This window comes from Ambystoma mexicanum, chromosome 1p (assembly GCF_040938575.1).
Source record: "Ambystoma mexicanum isolate Mex_15411 chromosome 1p, UKY_AmexF1_1, whole genome shotgun sequence".
Lineage (NCBI taxonomy): Eukaryota > Metazoa > Chordata > Amphibia > Caudata > Ambystomatidae > Ambystoma > Ambystoma mexicanum.
Window position 1 is genome coordinate 1,196,885,130 of NC_090921.1, and position 18,051 is coordinate 1,196,903,180.

Here is an 18,051-nt window from a genome sequence, read left to right on the forward strand (position 1 = left end):
AGTGCAGGGTTGAGACTGTTTCCCCACCCTGAATTTCTGCAGGCCCCAAGCACAAAGTGCCTCAATTGGTGGCAGCCCTTTTCCTCCACAACCGATCTTATGCAGGTCGCAGCCCCTAGTTCCAAGATATAACTTTCTCTGCATTCTTGTGTGTTTTTTTTGTATAATGCCAACACTATCATTTTGCAGCTTCCAAGTGTTAAGAATGAGGAATAAAGCATAAGAGAATTTGGGCAGCAGTAAACGGATACTAAGTCCAGGCATAAGCGTGTACTTTATCAAAGATCATGGTTTTGAATCTTCTATAACAGCGCTTGCATAGATCAAGACAAGCAAGTCTCAAACACGTTTACACGAAGTTACCAAACGCCCTTGTCTTTGTTCATTTTAAACAGATAAACTCTACAAGTTTATCCCAGCATTTCTGTAAAGTTTATAACAAGTACAAGTTATGTGACTTTGTAAAAGGGAGCTATATTATTTACTCAAGGCTTTAGCAAGTTTAAGAAATTAACATGTACATTACTGTCTGCTTTTAAAATGACCCTCTTGCAGGCTCCAGTGATTAGTTACACTAGCTTTCAGCAAGGGCAGTATTTTAAAGATGTTTGCATTAAAGGGGGAAGGTCTTCCGCATCGCCACCTGCCTGTGGACCCTTTCAAAGCATCCGAGGCTGGTCCTTGTCTGGCAAAAGACCAGTCGAGCACAGCACAAATCCACATAACACGGCCATCCTGAATGAACTAGACACGCGTCTTTGCAACACAGATTCATATAACACTGCCATCCTGCCATGGACTAGACATGCAGGTTCCAACATACCACTCAAGGGTGGACAAATGCATAATGAAATGTCGAGCTAACACGTCACAGGAAATCTTGCATTCATATGTTTCACATGCTTGTAGGAAAATTGCCAGAATTCTATCTCCTGTGTTGGACTGTGCACGCTTTTCCATGACGTCCAGATACTGAACTGCACTGAGCAGTGTTTATCGCCCTTCAGAGTGTGGATGGTTATGTTTGTGAATTACTGATTTGTGTACATTACTGTGAAACACACATGCATGACTCGCCTGGTATAAATACCCTTCTAACCTTCTGAAGTGGGGTTGTGGGCATCAGCGGGACGCGACCCTGTAGCTCAGACACATGTCTGTATTAATGCCCTTGGCAGATTCATTTGACTTCTAACATGGGGGCCATTTTTTTGGTAGCTGGCTGTGTCTTTCTTGCTTCTCCCTACACCCCGCCTACCTCCCTGCCAATCCTATCTCGTCCTTTTATTACGCATGCCCCAAATGATTGCCACAGCTGTCAAGGTAGCTTTTGTGAACGTAAAGCAGTAAAGCAAAATAACTGACTCTGAAAGGCAGCTGACACTGTAAATCCATTCTGGAAGCCCTGTGAAATCGATGTGATTTTCAGGAGCAACACACCAGAGAAGTGTTAAAAGAAAGAACAACGGGGCACCACGTCCAAGGGATGGGAGGAGGTGGTGTTAAGAAGAACCTGCACAAGGGTTCAAGAAATAACCACCCCGGAATTTTGCACGAACCTGAAATTGTAGTAGCAGGCAACGCCTGAGCTTGCCTCCCTGTCAGTCGGAGCACACTCAGCATCAGCACTGGTCGGCAGACTCGGCCCAGGCTGCCTGCACCTGTGCATTTGATGCGATCATGTAAACGACTCGAGCATAAGTGTAATATCGGGGATGATAAGAAGACATCTGAATACAGGTAAAGCCAGGAGACCAGTATATATATAAAAAGTAAGTTTATTACTTAGTTACAGGGCTAGTTAGTTAGAAAGGCAGGGAGATACATAGATGACATCCTTTCAGTAAGGTACTCCCATCCTGTGTCCTCAACTGAAGCTCTTGGAACTCTTTGGTCCCATAACATTTTATGTGACATAGCTGTATTCTACTAGCAGCACTGTATGCACACAGTGCAGATAGATAACTACAATACTACACATCTCCCTCTCTTCAATTGAACATACAAACAAGATATCACAACCCAGGCATTCAGAGACAATCAAAATTACGCACTCCTGCACATCTGTAAAACCTATACAACATTCTCAACCAAGGAAGCGTATCCACATTCACGTAACTAACAATCAAACCAAACAAGTACACCAATCACCGTAAAACCTATACAACATTCTCAACCAAGGAAGCGTATCCACATTCACGTAACTAACAATCAAACCAAACAAGTACACCAATCACCACCATCTATCTCAGAAACACCTGTCATTTGCGCCATCCAGTGTTATTTCACATACACACCCTGCCATAGAAACACTGAAAAGTAGGAAAGGACAGAAAAGAAAACTCACAAAACAAAGACCACATTAACACAACGCACCTGGGAAAGAACAGCGCGTGAAGAAAATGAACACTGACAGAGCCCGGTCAGATCTGAATCCAGGAGCAAATAGATCTTTCAAATGTATATATTCAAAAAATTGCATGCGTATATGCAACATTCATGTCCATTTAAACACCTTCCAAATTCCAACCGGACACAAATTATGTATTCCATGGCAACAGAACGATGCTGTGCCACTATTATTGCACTTTTACATGGCATCAGAGCAATGCTGTGTCAATGTGCCATTACAATATCATGTATTCCATGGTACAGAACGATGCTGTGCCACTATTATTGCACTTTTACATGGCATCAGAGCGATGCTGTGTCACTGTGCCATTACAATATCATGTATTCCATGGTACAGAACGATGCTGTGCCACTATTTTTGCACTTTTACATGGCATCAGAACGATGCTGTGCCACTGTGCCATTACAATATCATGTATTCCATGGTACAGAACGATGCTGTGCCACTAATGTTGCACTTTTACATGGCACCAGAACGATGCTGTGCCACTGTGCCATTACAATATCATGTATTCCATGGTACAGAACAATGCTGTGCCACTATTATTGCACTTTTACATGGCACCAGAACGATGCTGTGCCACTGTGCCATTACAATATCATGTATTCCATGGTACAGAACGATGCTGTGCCACTAATGTTGCACTTTTACATGGCACCAGAACGATGCTGTGCCACTGTGCCATTACAATATCATGTATTCCATGGTACAGAACGATGCTGTGCCACTATTATTGCACTTTTACATGGCACCAGAACGATGCTGTGCCACTGTGCCATTACAATATCATGTATTCCATGGTACAGAACGATGCTGTGCCACTAATGTTGCACTTTTACATGGCATCAGAACGATGCTGTGCCACTGTGCCATTAATTTAATACATTACATTTTTTCATGGCACCAGAACGATGCTGTGCCACTGTGCATTTAAATTTATACATGTGATTACCTTAGGATTACTCACAATAATATCGGTATATGTTATAACAATATATATATAATCCAGAATTTGAAAACCTGAAATTCCTATCATCATAAAATTCATCCGGACATCACACAGGTACTTTCACCCTGTCACCAATTCATCTGGGCATCACACAGGTACTTTCACCTGAATATGTTTCATTTCATAAATTTATGTCATAGGGCATTTCACAACATTGTGCTCTACAGCATTGTGCTCTAATTCATAGCTAGTAAACTGTGCCCAAACCATAATAATATTACGCGTCGTATATCAGTACACCTCCTGATGAACATACAGTGTGATATTACATTGCATTCAAATCATTAATAAGTATATATACGCATTAACCCATACACACTATCATATCTTAACATTCCATTATGACACCTCGCATTTCATTACCTCTCCTATGAACATACAGTGTCATAATACATTGCATTATATTGCATTATGTCATTAATAAATATATATATATATATATTAGTCCATACTCTAGACATCATGGCTTAATAAATCAAAACGGGTTTCACTATTCCAAACATTTCATTTCACAACTTGATCAAACCTACCAGTCACCATTTCATAAACTGACACCAACCAGCATCCATTGCATGCTAAAATCCACATCCACATTAACAGACTAACATACCTCACATTGACCAGGAGCGCTACCACTCAGACAACATAATTAATGCTGTAATCACAATGGCAATTTACTAATGCCTACTCTTACAATGGCATTGTAATTTTAAACATGCCTAAATCATTTCACTATGACCAATATTCACCTATACTCCCAATGTCATGGTCACCTATTTACTAAACACAAACATCACTATATGCCCATATGGATTATACGCGAAATACCATACATTACTATATATTTCATGTAAATTCACTTAGTAAAACATTTCTCAATATATTTTCCCATACAAAATGATTTATAATTAATTCAATGGGTTCCTATAAGTCCAGGGTGCATAACACCATAACCCTAATCCTGCAAATCCTCAAATTGGTTAAACACTAAACATCACATAAATATTAATATTTCACAAATACTTATACAATTCAACTTACTGCACCTTCTATAGCGATCGTGCACTTAAAACTCCTAAAACTTGTTACACCTAAACATTAAAATATCCTCTAATAAGGAGAGTTTACATATTCAATTGCAATTCTCAAATAGCAATTCAAGCCAATAGTGCACATTACCCTTTTGTAATTTATTTCATGCAAAACAACTAATTTTTCATACAATACAGCTAATTACTGTGCACCCATACTCTCCATATTGCACCTTTAAGACTTGTTGCGCACTCACATTCTCTCTCACAGCATGCATTCTGAACCTTCCCAGCCAGGCCAGACACATGCCTACCAACATTGTCAACATTCTCTGCATATCAACATTCTCTAGCACATCAATTCATTGTGACCATAACATACTTTCTACAGAAATGTTAACCTACGTCACAGAAATATTTCTTAGCATCTTTAACCATGTCAGAATCCACTTAAAGACATCAACACCATATGTGTTGCACAAACTAATGTCCATGAATTACTCGTAGTGTTCCTTACATAATACCTGCTACTTAAACAACATTAGGTACACCTCGTTTGGTACCTGCTCCCCTTCAGTTTACTAACTGCCATCACAGAAAATTAAATTGAAACAGTACCTTTTCTTTGATAATCAATTCTTCTTTTTCTTTGATACCAACCTTCATGCCTAATCAATAAAAAAACTTTTAATTTACTTTTTTTTTTAGATCCTGGTAAAACTGCAATCACGTTTACTGCAGCCTCATTTAATTCCTTTCGCTTAGATCTTGTGCCAATTGACTGCTTTAATCTTCTCTGAAAAACTGCATTAACTGTATCCTATGCACGTCGGCTCTTCCACGTCAGTTCTTCTCTTCCTTGTGTCAGAAACCCGTCTTCATCAATGCGCTCTTTCTGCATTAGTCATCACCTTGGGCACGTAGCTAAGCCCTTCCTTCTAATGTTCATACTGATGACATGTATCTAGAAAATCCGACTCTTCATCATCCTGCCGAACCCTTCTATGACTCATGTACTGTCGGGGTTGCTGAGAACACTAGTTCACCAGCATTCTACCTTTGCCAACACCCCCAGCGAATTCCATTGCGTCATCATATTCAAAAAATAAACCAAAGAAAGCAGATCGTCTGAATACGATCATTTCCAACGGCAATGCAGGAGCGCTCACATCAGTAATGACATTACTGGCCACAGTGCGAGATAACGTCTCATCTTTTTTTTTTATGACAAGGCTGCTTTATGTCAATACTATAATCCTCATTACCGCAGGGGTTGATTTAATTTCTTCTAAAGTAACATATTTTACAGTACTCTGCAGTGCTTTATTTTACTGAAAGCTGATAGCAGGAAAAACTTGCTGCATTTTCTTGGCTGCCATTCCTCATAATGCACACCTTATTTTACAGAACTTTAAGCAGTTTTTCTTCCTGCACCTTATTTTACAGTACTTTAAGCAGTTTTTTTTTTCTGCGCTGCACTTGCTGCCCCCTTTAAATCCAGTCCTTAATGCCCTTAATTTTCCTTAATGAATCCCTTCACATCTCCTCTTCTCAGTCATCCTTTCACAACATTTACAGTACCTTATTTTTCTTGTGAAAGAAAGGAGGGAAAGGCAGGCGTTTTCCAGCTCACCACTTCTTTGGCAGCCTGCAAGGGAGACTGTGTCCTCCTATCCCCAACAGGACTTAGGCCACGTCGCTACTCAAATAAGATGTGTTTTCCTGGGCATATTTTCCATTGCTGGGAAACATATTTGCAGGATTTATACCTTGATGCAGATGATTTATGAAGTCATCTCACATGGAAGCTGGCGCTGAGGTGTATCACTGCTGGGCTCATCAAAGACCTCTCCCATAAGCATTTCCATAATGTCAGGATACAACATAATCTCTTCAGTGGGTCCTTTTATCTTGGGATCAACAGGCAAATATATATCCATCAACTGGAACCAGCAAACACCTGTCAATCCCATCCTCGTCGCCATTTGTAATATCGGGGATGATAAGAAGACATCTGAATACAGGTAAAGCCAGGAGACCAGTATATATATAAAAAGTAAGTTTATTACTTAGTTACAGGGCTAGTTAGTTAGAAAGGCAGGGAGATACATAGATGACATCCTTTCAGTAAGGTACTCCCATCCTGTGTCCTCAACTGAAGCTCTTGGAACTCTTCGGTCCCATAACATTCTATGTGACATAGCTGTATTCTACTAGCAGCACTGTATGCACACAGTGCAGATAGATAACTACAATACTACAATAAGGTACATGCGTGTGATGCCCGGCCCCGGGCAGTGCCCCCAACAAATATGCCGGTGCGAGTCCTGCGAGCCACAGCCGGCACTGCCCTCGGATGGAAATGCAGCAGCCAGTGAAGAGCTTGCCTGGATAGTTTTTTGCCAATAATTTATGTATCCTTCCCCCAAGAGTCCCAAGCAAGAAAAGAGGCTCTATGCCCCCAAGCCCTACCATGGAAAGTCCAGTTTCTGAGCTGTAGCAAAAACCAGAGTGGCAAGCCGACATTCTCCCCTACATTTTCCAGCACCACTATTCTGAGGAGGGTGGAGGGGTTGGTGGGAAGCTGCCATGCGTTCCAGCTGCAAAAACTCCTAAAAATCTTTCAATGCAGATGCAATGTGTGCACTGCACTAATGTCAATATGAGGATTTCTGAGAAGGCTTCTACTTTTCTTATTCAGTCTTATTGTGCCTTCAGCTTAGAAAAGTGGTGTTGCTTAACAACACCTCAGGTTCTGTATTTTATTTAAACATGCAAAAGCAATGTAATGCAAAGGAGAATGCTCTCACAGGGTTTTCCCTGAATAATGATGCACACTAGGGCATGGTCAGAATGTAAATCAGGCAAATGAGAAAGCTGAGGCTCTGATGCCCGGCCGCCACATTCTTAGTTTAACAGAATATGTTAAGTGTTGCATCTCCATTGAACAACACTTTTCTATTATGTCATGCACCTACGAATCGGGTACTCAGAGTTTAAAAAATCAGTCTTGCCTGCTTGTTTGAAAGTCCCAGTTTGCCCCACAAAGGTATGTTCCCAATTTTAAATCCCAGTATATTTTCATTTCGACAATTTAAGTACACTTTCCAGAGTGACAATTCTAATATACTCCAGTTTTTCACCCACATTTTATTATCAACAACAGAACTTTTTGATAATCACATCATGTAAACAGTGCGCCAAATCCAGCAAGCTACCTGTTATACAAACCCGGTATACTCTTAGATATGGACTCTATTTCCAGAGAAGTAGAACTTCACGTTGCGCTATGAACTAGTGCCTAAGACTGGTGTCACAAATGCCAAGAGATCAGGACGCTTCTCTGTGCACCCTCAAAAGTTAATGTGCAGTTTAATGAACTCCTTTTATTAGTAGTAGCCCCCCTGGAAATAGATAAACTCATATACAGTATCTTAAACTCATCGTGCACGCTACAGTTTTATCATGCGCTGTAGCAAAAACACCCCACAACGATTAAATAGCCCCTATAACTAGGGATCATGCACTGGTGCGCATTAATGGTTTTCATCCAGACACACTTTCACCAACAACTCATTTGTTAAAAGTCACATTTTCACAATTTTTGCGAGAAATAGTGCTTGCAAGCGCATTGTAACGAACAATGATGCATTAACAATGCAACTAACTCTGTTTTCTCTCTCTCTTGTTTCTTTATCTCTTGTTAGCTTTAGTTACTTCTTTGTTTATTCTTTTTTGGGAATGTCGATTGTATGTTTAACATGCATGACATATAACTTGAACTAAAAAACCTTTTTTACTTTTCTTTTCAACACAATTTTTTACTGAACCTTTTCATCTACTTTTCACGATTTTATACTGATTGTCTGATTTATGATTGGATCTAAAGAAGCTTTGTCAATTTTAATGAGTTAATGAATACAAACAGACTTTTGAATGATTATTGCATAGGCATTTATGCCTAGAAGTGTATAAATTTGGGTGGTAAATACGAGTACCGACGAAGAACAAGAGCTCAAATGACGTGTTAGCTCTAACCAATTATTTTTTTGTCAGAAAGAATGCTTTTGTAATATAAACAATAGTGAACAGATATCTTTTTTAAATATTGAGTTTAGAATTCTCATGTCTAAGAAAGAAATACACTCTTTGACAGCACCTGTATATTTTCATTTTGCACTGTCTATAGCTTTTCCCATTTGTATCAATCCAAGCATACTGCCAGGTTAAAAACGAATGTATATCTTGTCACGTAGGTGATTAGGATGAGTGATATAGTACAGGTGGCCAAAACAATATATGGCTATTTTAAACATAAATCAAATGCAACTGAATTAATCTTTGTCTACTCTAGAAACCCACTGTTCTGACCTTCAAGGCAGCACAAGTTCACTTGAAGGTTTTTCTCCACCCTTATTTCTCTTTTCTCAGGCTCTCTCCATTTGACATCAAACTTTGAATTCCAAGGTTTTTCCCCACCCTTCATATCTGTTCTTGTCTGGATTGTTTCTTTCTTTTTTATTGAGACATTTGGTTTATTACAGACATTTGTCTATAAAATCACACTTAACATGCATCAAAATTCATCATCATCTACATGTATGTTTTCCACTTTAACTCAAAAGTTAAAAACCTTTGTCTGAGTCGACCTCTGCCACCCCTCTTACCCTTGTCAGTGGTCTTTGTGTTAATGTATGTATTACTGTTGGTAATTGGGATCTTACATGTTTGGTTACTGTTGTTTGTATCCCTTTCCTGTATCTTTTTATTTCATCCAACAAAAACATCCTATGGATGCTGGCTTGCTGTGTTGTTATATCCCTAGTAGTCTGGTCTTCCTCTGAGTCTACATCCAAACTCACTGCTGAGGAGGCTGGTGTTGATTTCTTGAAAAATGATCTCCTTTTATCATCATATTTGGTCTGAAAAGTGTACACCCTATCATCTCTGTAATCTCAATCATCCCTAAAATATTTACAAAATGTTCTTAATTTCACCTAATCCGGATAGATTTTCAAAATATCATTCATTGTTTTGTTGTTCTTTTGTTTAGCTGTCTCTAGATGATCAATGTCTGCTATTTCCATTTTAAGTTCCTCAATTAGTTTTAAGATTCTATCATGTTCCTTAGTAGCATGTTCCACTAGTATTTGATCATAACTTTGGAACTAGCATTCAGATTCTCTCCCCACTTATCAGCTAATTTGTTATCATCACTATCATCAGAATTGGGGAAGATTGAAACTCTCAGTCCCCTTGGGATTTTGTCATTCTCCAAATAATTTGTCATTGAGGCCTTTTCCCAGTACTTGTTAATTTCCCTTTTAGAGAGTCATTCAAGTCCTATAAACTTCTGCCTTAATGTTTTTGTCCATTGAGTATTCACTCTAAAAGCATTACTGGTACTTCCTTGTGGTTCAAAGAGTGCCACCCTATTCCTCATCTCTATTAAGTAAGTACTCTGCCATATTAATTCTGGTTCCTGGCTCCACTGACCCCTTGAGTTGGGGGAATAATATCAGGGTGCTTGTGCGCTCCGGATCCCTTGGTCAATAGTGTAAGAGATCAGCAGAAATCAAGTTAAGAAAGGTGAAACCCCACCCCTATTATGAAAACAAGGAACTAGTAACAATAACACCTTGTTATAGACTTAAATATTTATTCACACATTTTAAAGAGCATCATGTGGTTTAACCAGTAATTTTATACAAATGACTCTTTAGCCACCACACTATCCTAACCTTTAGAATGACAGATTGATATTGACTTGCCAAGCTTTGTAATGCATTGGAGACTTCTATATCGAATATTTTAGGATACTATGTGGATGCTCAGAGCAATGACTCCATTATTTTACTCCCTTAGGCTACTATATCATCCTAACGTTAGGAATGTAGAAGTGGTATTGACATATTAAAGCTAATGCATTATTTGGCAGTTAGGGTTTCAAAATCTCCTAATGCACATAATCGCTGTAACATCTTCAAGAGCAATTATCTTGTATATTGTGCTCCTTAAATATCTTAACTTTAAGATTGACAGACTAAAATTGAATTACTAAATTTAATTCAATGCTTTCATTGGTGGCATTTATGTTATCAAAATCTCCCAACACGTATGATCGCGTCTACAATGTATATTTACTTATTGCAATGAGTTACATACGCATATATAATTAAAACAAGATGGTGGACGCAAAGAGAATAATCCTGGCACTCCGAGAACTCTACACCCCAACAAGGGTAGTGCTTCTATGTTAAAAGATAGGTAAGTGTAGACATTATATGGATATGGGGAATCTATTAATTACTTTCCATTAGCATCCTTTTGGATTAATGTTCTGAAGACCCCAAGACTTTATACATTTCTTTTCAGAATACAGTAACCACTGATCATCAGACTTGAACAACAGGACAAGCTCTTAACTGAATATGTGAGTGCCAATATGGCATAGAATGCTGCTTAGAACCCAAATTATTTTTTTAAAGAATTTAACACCAATTCTATCCTTTATATAGATGAGACTCAATAACATATTAAACAACTACATAATGAACATAGTGCAATTCTCAATTTATGGAATACTGGATGAGTGACCAAATAATTTAGGATGAACAGCACTAGGGGGAACACTTTTGGGACCCACTGTTTGGGAATGATACAATCAAGATAGAAGTCCAGTAGGGTAATTAAAACCAATTGCATGTACTCTGGATTTGTGGAAACAGCCCCTGTGATGATGCATGTTGACACGTAGAAGTATCATAACATAATAATTGTTAGGCAAATCTTGTTTTTTTGTTTTTGTTTTGTTTTTTGTTTCACAATGTGACTATATGTGGTTTTAATAACTTATGTTGCCTTTTTGCTTGTTTTTTGTGTTGTGTTTATTGTGTGTTGTTTACCATTATAGTATGATTTCTGATTATGAATTCATTATCTTGTTAATCTGGGTTTTGTCATTTTAATTAACTGCCCTAAATAGTGAGATAGTCTTGATAAAGACTAATGGGTCGAAACATGTGTTGATTATATTTTCCAAGGGTAGAAGAGCAGAATTTGTATAGAATGATTGGTTAAACCACATGATGCTCTCTAAAATGTGTGAATAAACATTTAAGACTATAACAAGGTGTTATTTTTACTGTCAAAACATCAGAACTGTGATCAAGCGCAATCTAATTCTTTTAAGGATTTCTAGTTCCCTGTTTTCATAATAGGCGTGGGATTTCACCTATCCTGACTTGATTGCTGCTGATTGCTTACACTATTGACCAAGGGATCCGGAGCGCAAAAGCACCCTAATATTATTCCCCAACTGTAATAATTGAATTGTATTCTATATTGGGCCTGCTAATAGGCAGAGTTGATGGATCTGGCTCCAATGTTCCTGCAATAATAATGATATGTAGCTGGGAATGGTTATGTAACCATCATTCATTTAATTATCTAAAATTGCATCTTTTATTTATATATTAAAACATCCCACAATGGAAGAAATTGTTTTAAATGATGAAGATGAACAGAAAATTGTCTGAAATAAGAGCAGTAAAGGATCACTTGCTGTCATTAAAACATATATGTCAGGCCAGAAATGCATCCATAAGAAATTAATTGGCAGGTTAGTATTTGATACAATAATGTCTCAGCTTCGAATGTATGGGTCTTATTATCATTATGAGTTTGGTTGTAAGTCGAGAGAAATTACATCAGAACTCATTTACCCTTTCCTGCTCTTGCAAAATCCTCCCAGTTACAAGTGTCAGGATGGCTGTGTCAGTCCCAATATTCGGTGGCTTTGGGACTCCTTGGGGATTTTAGAGCAATTGCTGTTGGTCTTAATTTCACTTCAGTAATTCCTCTAGTTTCTGGTGCTATGGAGGCAATATCGCCAAACAAATGCTAGAGATACCTCCTCATCATTACCACCAAACAAGTGGGATGGTGGTGTGATTAAAGTGGCAGTAATTCAGATATTACCACGTGTTTACTACACCACCATAACCTTAAATCACCCCTGTCCCTGTGTATAGGGTGTTCATCTTAAAAGCTAGAAACTCAAACATACACTATTATTTGTTACAAAATCTCTAATGTATACAAATGAATTCAATTTGTTTCAGGTTTGTTTGTTACAATTACAATGGCTGCCAGCATTTCATTTCACGCAACAGAAACACCGACGTATGGTAAGTTCTTTTCAACATTTCTTTCTTGATGATACCAGGAATTGATGTGCCTTCAAAATATTTTGTGTCTCCTATAAAAAAGAAATGTTGAATGAAGAATATAAGCAGGTCCGCAACTCTATAGATTGGCCCAGTCAGAGACTTTCACACCTCAGGGTTTACAAGGGGAATGTTTAATCCCTATATATTGTTCAAATTCTGTAGTATAAATTTAGAACTTGTACATTGTATTTGTAAAAAATTACAAAATGGTGGACATACTCTTTTGTCTGCATTTTTTGAAGACTTAGATAACATTCCAAAACTTAGAATACAGTCTGTCACTGCTTGGATTTCGTACTATGCTGAGACTAAAGGGGAGTTGCATGTGGTTCTTTATTTATTTCTTAACTCTTGCTTACAAGTAGTCCATCATTCTGGCTGCAGAGCAGTGGTTACCTCACTCCCTGCCCTGTGTCCCAGCTCCCTTATGTTATGTTCGTCCTCTACTTCGGAAGTCCTGGTACCGACGATGTTGGTTATGAACAAATCCCACAGTCGCAGCGTTCCGCTTAAGAGTCCACCCCTTTTCCTGCCCATCCCTCCTTTCTCTTCTTCAGGCTCATCTGTTCCCTCGGTGGTGGCATTCTGCATTGCACTTTCCCCACTTTCTCCCCAACATCCCCAAAAATCTTCAGCAGGCTCACCTGCTCGGTCAGTGGTGACGTCGTGCGTGGTGATCTCTAATTTTCCTCTTACACCTCTTCTGGCCGTTATTCGAGAGTCGGGCTTTGTTACGTTGTTAGTTTGTTACTCCGTTCCGCAGTTGCATCCATTTACGGCAGTCCTCTGGTACCATTTCCCTGGGCTTGCGAATAACCCCAAATGAACGCCTCTTCTGCACCGCTACCTGCAGCCTCCTCGGCCCCTTGTGGCACAACCTCTCCTTCGTGGCGGACCTCTTCCTCCTTTTAAAGAAAGACAGAACAAAAACCATTAAACCAACTCTGCCTCTCTTCGCACATGGGCGCACACCTGACAATCCTTCATTCCCATAACCGTCTTGCACACCCTGATTAACCTATTCCTTCCCTGTGTGCTGCAGACTGTGCTCCCTCAGTTTTCACCGCCACTACCTCACACTGTCGAAATCCTTATTTATTTTTTCTTATTTTTTTTTTTTAGGGGGCAGCTTGTCAGATGCTTCTAAAGATCAAGGAAGTTTATATTGGAGAGGCCTAAAGTTAATAACATTCTGATAATGTAGAGGAAAGCAGAAGAGTCTGGTAGAGGCTAGCATAGTAAATGGTAGAATATGCTGTGCATTTGACATTCAAACTTGTCATGCGGTCAAAGGGAACAATATGAAAAAGTATTTTATTTGAGGAGAAGCATTTACTGACAACTTTGAAGGGAAGCTAGATGTTCTGCCAGTGGCCTGCGTCTCAGCCAAGAGATCAACATGCAACTCAAGGCCGAAGGTTAGGGTCAATGCGCTTTATTAGAAACAACTGAAAATACAAGATTAGGTTTAAATTTGGTCAAGGAGTGGGATTGTTGAAGTAAACAGAGCTTGGATAAACTTCCTTTGCAATATGGTCTTATATACATCCCTCTCTCCCTCTAAACAACTCCTCCCTATAAGCGGCACAATAGTCACTGAAGGCCTTTGGTGATTCTAGTGATAGGGACTCTTTCTGGGCTTCCGTGGAGAGTCTTGTCTTTTGGTGCTTTTGACAGGAAGTTTTGATGGCTATTCTGGATGTAGGTGCACCTGGCACCTCAAATGGTGGCCTGGGTAGTCTATAAAGGTGCCCAGTATCATCTTTTGGAATGTTGGACTCTGGCTTTTCAGGTTTAACTACCCCCTTTTGGGCAGTCTTGCCCTTTTTAAACGTTACTCCTCCACTGACTTATAACGTTCTCAAGGTGATTGAACTCTTGGTGTGGTCTCTCTCTGGTGGCCCTTGTGGTTGGGCCAAATCTCTTTCACCTCCTCCTTCCAGCTATTTTCCCTTTCCTCCTTTCTAGTCACTCTGATACTCATTGCTTCCTCTCTTTGCTCCTCCTTCCCTCCCAGACATTCCACCATTTTTTAACCTCCTCCTCCACTGTCCTCTCCCCCTCACCTTTGCACTTCACACTCCCTCCCTTCCCTCTGCTCTTCTTTCTCTTTCCTCAACTTTTGACTCTCTCTCATTCTCCTCTGCTCTTCTTTCTCTTTCTCTTTCCAGCTCGTGAATCTCCCTCCGTTAATCTGTTATACTCACTCCTCGACTTCATTTTTCCTCTGCTTTCCTCATTCTCTCTCCTCTGGCCATGCCACTATGCACTAATCTCTATCTTGCTATCCGCACTCCTAACTCCAACACCAATAGTCTTCTCTATTCCTCTTTTATTCTCCTTCTGGTGCATATGAGATGTGGCTAACTGCATAAGGGTGATTAGGTGTGCAAGACGTTTCAGCATGATTTGGGATGCTACTCTTTTGGACTAAAAGATTGTCAGGTTTCTGTAACTGGTTGGCAGCATAAACCGTGGCACTGCTGGCCGGTGTTTTGAAGCATCCAGTTGACATCTCTGATGACATATTTTAGCATCTGCCACTATTACTTGCAGTGGGGTTCTGATTCTATGGTATTTGGTACCTCTGTGAGTTTTCAGTTTACTGAACTATATGGTTGTCTGTGGGTAAGGACACACAAGGGCAAAGGACCACTGCACCAGCAATGCTCACAGACTTTTGCCATTCTTTGAAAAAAAACATGTGTGTGTGTGTCTGCTTATGGTGGGCCATGGATGCCCGCAGCTTAACCTCCACAGACTGCATAACTGGTTGCTCCAAATCTATTCTGATGCTCATTACATGAAATTTTCCTGCGACCCCAGGAGTATTGGCGCAAATCCTGCCGCATAGAGCAAGTGGATGTCTTCTGTTCCTAGTTTCACCCTCATCCCATCCTCCAGCCTCTGACATGGGCCTTCCTCTGACCTCTTACTCAGGTCTGAGAAAGATGAGAACCAAACTGATGGCTTGTGAAAGTAGACAATGAAGTCTGAAAACGTGTTCTTTAGACATGCTAATAAAGGACCAATCCCTCCTCACCTGCCTGTTGTACACTGGGAGAATCTTATTTTAAGTGTGTTGGACAAAGTAAGAAGCGCAAGAACTGACATTTAGATGAAAATAGCAATGGGGAAACATACCGAAAAAGGAAAGAGGCAATACCAATACGTAAAAGAGGCGTTTAACCAATACGTTTGGTTCAATATGTGCATTGTATTTATTTATTTATGTTTGTTATCCAGCGCAATATAAATAAGTTGCTGCCATGGGGCCATACAATAGTGCGCACAGATACAACTGGCGTTGTTTGTTTATTCTAGAGGTAGGGATGGCAGAGGAGTCACTGATCTTTGAAACTAGAAGCTTAGGTGAAGTTACAGAAGTATTAACTGGGGATAGATGGATGCTAGTTTATTTGCAAAAGAATGGATCCCATTGAAGCATGCCTATTAGAAGAACATTGAAGGCATCTACAAGGAAGTCAAAATATCTGTAGGAGATTGCGAACGGCCAAATGCCAACCCTCACTCACTTGTTAGCGATTGTAAATATCCCAGAAGACTACAGAAACACATATGTAGCCCAACACTACCAAAGTGGAAGCCGGGAGGCGAAAGGCATCCGAATGCTAGTCAGTCTGGTGTCTGTGGTCATTCTAGTAATGACAGACTCAAGAAGGAATCGTAAAATAGCAGAGACTGGTCTGCTGCATGATCAGTGTAATAGAAACGGAAAAGGGATAGTATTCAAATCCTAAATCTCTCCTGATTGGCACTGTACATATTTATGTTGCTGCACCAATCTTTGATGTTGCCACTTCATGTCTTGCCTGGACTGTCCCATCTGAAATCCTGCCAGCTTATTTTTGCATCCATGGTCAGCACTTATATATTGCATCTTGATTATTTCATCTCATATGTGTCATTTCATGTAGTTTTCTTTGTCTGTTGCATCTCATATTTTGCTTCTTCATTCACGTATCTCCTGCATTGATCCTTGGGAGGTGCATCTGACGTATTGCTTCTTGAGTGTTGTAATTCGAATGTTGGCCATTCATTGTTGAAACTCACTAACCTCTCACCATTCTACTTTCCACCTTAAACTATACCCATTACCTAGACATATGCATGCTGCAAGTCAACAATTGCTAGTACTCCACTCACCTGCACACATGAAGATCATTCAGATTTTAAAGATTCTTGCCAGTCCCTGAACCCGCTCAGGCTCTCAGGGCAGATCTTGCCCGTGGAAAACCAAGCAGATGCGTGGTTCTTCTTCAGTCAGGATAAGGGACCCTTCCGATCTGCACTCATCAGCACTTCAGGTTTAACATCTTAACTCTCCATCACCAACATCATCTTTCCCTCAACCTTGTCCTCCCCCCCATGTCTTACTCGACGTAGAGCCAAGGGGCCATCAGAATAACAGAATTTGTACTATACAAAAACACATTGCACTACATATGAAATAATTATATAATAGGAAAAGTAGTGTGTTATTGCTGGCTGTTTTCTCTGAATAGCAGAAAGCATTTACTGTAGCTCTCAGAAGCATGGTATACTCTTTTAGTCTATCCTATTTCTGCAGTTTCTTGAAACACTAGAGTGCCTCTTTGTCTCGCAACATACATTTGCCCCTATTCAGAATGTATCACCACTTCAGAAACAACTTCTCAACGTTTTTTGTTAAACAGGTGACGCTCTACATTCGAGTGTAACTACTTAATTGGTTTGTCTTGAAACAACAATGACCACAGACAAGATTCGAGCGGTTCTAGATCAAATATTCAAAAACAAAAGGATCGAATGCCTTTTTTTCGACGCCAAAAGGATCGAAAAAAGGGTTGATTTTTTTCCCCCAAACTCCCGTTTCTCTTTTAAAAAAACATTTTTTTACATGCAAAACTAAAAAAAATATAAATAAATAAAAAAGCATTCAACTCTTTTTTTTCAATCCTTTTGGGTTCGAAAAAAAGGTAATTTGATTTTATTTCGATACTTTTACTGGACACGATTCGTGCCGATCACCCAAGTAAGGTTTATACAGGGAAGTCCGGAGCTTAGCTAGCTGAGCTTTCTGGTGCTCACTTTTCCATTGAAGGAAAACATTTATTTGACATATGCACAAAACAATCCAGCAATAACCTCTGGAATGGTTTGTGTTACGTTAAAAACACATGTTGCTCTTTTTATCACATAAATCTGTTGCTCCCAGAATTAACTGCCAACGCTTCTATTCCTGACTGCAGAATTTTCTTTATTTGGATATTTTTGTAGGCAGCAGGACCCGACTTCCGATATGTTAAATGTTAAAGGTATTTGTACCACGCACCGTCACCAACGGAGTTGGTCCCCAGGCGCTCT